This window comes from Canis lupus, chromosome 3, assembly GCF_003254725.2.
Source record: "Canis lupus dingo isolate Sandy chromosome 3, ASM325472v2, whole genome shotgun sequence".
Taxonomy (NCBI): domain Eukaryota; kingdom Metazoa; phylum Chordata; class Mammalia; order Carnivora; family Canidae; genus Canis; species Canis lupus.
Genome location: NC_064245.1, coordinates 81050940 through 81053445, shown reverse-complemented (window position 1 = coordinate 81053445; position 2506 = coordinate 81050940). Strand labels below are relative to the sequence as shown.

At 31.0% G+C, this 2506-nt stretch overlaps 1 pseudogene; it reads right to left on the bottom strand.

The window, feature by feature from the left end:
- Positions 1-1689: 1689 nt before the first annotated feature.
- LOC112654223 (U1 spliceosomal RNA) lies at positions 1690-1838 on the bottom strand (annotated as a pseudogene).
- Positions 1839-2506: the final 668 nt, after the last annotated feature.

Below are 2506 nucleotides of genomic sequence, written 5' to 3'. Positions count from 1 at the left end.
ATAAAAGTGATGAGAGTGGACATTCTTGTTTTGTTCCTCATCTTGCAGGAAAAGCTCTCAAGTTTTTCACCAATGAGTGGGATATTAGGTGTAGGTTTTCATATAGGGTCTTTATTACATTGAGATAAATTCTCTCTAAACCCACTTCATTGAGAATTTTTATCTTGAACGGATGTTAAATTTTGTCAATTTTTTATGCATCTATTTAGATGATTATGTGAGTTTTAGCCTTCATTCTATTGATGTGTATCATATTGATTGATTTGCAAATAATAAACCATTCTTACATCTCTGAAATAAATTCCACTTGATTGCGGTGAATGATTTTTTTTTAATTGTAGTATTGAATGCAGTTTGCTAATATTTTGTTGAGGATTTTGCATCTAATTTGTCAGTGATATTTCCTTATAGTTTTCTTTTTTTGTAATGTCTTTAACTGGTTTTGGTACCAGGGTAATGCTGGCTTTTTAGAATGTGTTTGGAAGCTCTCCTTCTTCGATTTTTCTAAAAACATAGTTTGAGAAGAATAAGTATTAACTCTTCTTTAAGTGCTTGGAAGCAATCACTGTGAATTCATCTGGATCTGAACTTTTATTTTTTAATAGTTTTTTGATAATGATTCAGTTTTGTTACTACTAGTCGGTCTTTTAAAATTTTCTATAGAAATGGATTCAGTTTTAGAAGGTTGTATGTTTCTAGAAATTTATTTCTTCTAGATTTTTTCAGTTTGTTGGCATTAATGTGCATTCTCTTGTAATTTGTCCTCTTTCATTTCTGATTTTATATATTTGAGTCCTCCCAATATCATCTATAGTTGGAATTTGAGTCAGCCCAATAAATGCCACCTCTATTTCCTACCATATTTGAAACTAATTGGGATACACTCAGGATTCAGACAAAAAGTAAATTAAAATGGAATCTTTATTATGGAGAGCACAAAATCAAAGGATGTTTTATAAATATGTGGCATCAATGGGCTTCATGAAACAATATGTGTCTGATTACAGGCAAGCATGGATAATGACAGACACGTCAGAGAGGTTTCTGTCACCTTTACTTTTTAAAGTTACTTTATGACCAAGAACTGTGTGGATAATTCAAAATAAGGAAGAAAATGGGTTGAATTTGGATACTTCTGACCTGATCCCAAATTACCAAAAGTATAATTTATTTACCTTTAAGTAACGATTGGGAGAGTAGAGAGAAATAAGAGTGCTAATTAATGTCTCTTCATAAGAAAACATAAATAAAGGGAATGGAGACCCATAAAATACTAAACTAAGATCCAGCACTCAAACAGTTTTAACTCTCTCTTATATGTACTCTGAAAAACATTCCAATTCCTTTTTTTTTTTTTTCTGACAAAATGGACCAACTTTTACAATAAGAGTCTGGTAGCCTTAAATTCTGCCTATTCCCCCCACCCCCAAATTACGAAAAATCCATAAACCAAGAAAAGGATTTTTTGAAAGTGGAGCCAATATAACTTCAGGCAAATCTAGAAGCCAAGGAGAAAGGAAGATGGGACTGTTACTTTTAAACTAATTGCCTGGCTGAAGCAGAATTATCATGGCTTCATGACTAACTACAGAATGTATAGGTGGAAACACATGGAATATCTCACTGGTGACATCTCACTCTTTCATTTTATTATTTTATTTTTATTTTTATTTATTTATTTATTTTTGCCAGGGGAAAGCGTGACCACAGTCCTCCACTACTACAAATTATGCAGTGGAATTTCCCACATTTGAGGAAATCACAGTGGTCAGCACATCTGGAGTGCGACATCTCACTCTTGTTCTGATATTCATCTTCAAGCTTTGAAAAAAAAATATAAAATGAAATATAAAATTCTCTAAGCCTTAAATAGCATTTTACAGCTGTCAGAAGGAGGGACAATGATATCCAGGAGGCTGGGCAATAGAGGAAAATGTAGGAAAATACTTTGAAGTTCATCTGACTTTTCTTTTTTTTAGTCTCTACAAAAGAAATGTATTAACTCTCTTTGTGTTCATAACAAAATGACCACTGGCTGTATTACTCTTCATTATTTGCATTAAATATTATATATGATTCATGGCATTAGCGGGTAAAAGCTACTTATAACAGAGATAGTGAGAAATTCGAGTTTTTAGGTTTGATTGCCTTGATATTATTCACATCATGAAAAATGTGGTAAGCACATTAAATAGTGGTTCAATTTTCTTCTTCAAAATATGTGTATTGCAAGACCCATAAAACAAAAATAATCTATTTTTTATCAAAGCAAAATTTGTATAATTCATAAGAAATCACAATAAATTTTGACCATTTCAATACAATCCTCTTGTACCGAATAGTCTAACTCCTTCTACAAAGCCATAGTGTAAAATATGATCAATTAACTAATAACCTGTTTTCTTATGTATCACCTATTTTTAAAATTGTTATAACTGTGTTCTATTATATGAAATATAAATGTTTTTAGAAAACAATTTCTGAAATAATCAATCAAGTTATTTTA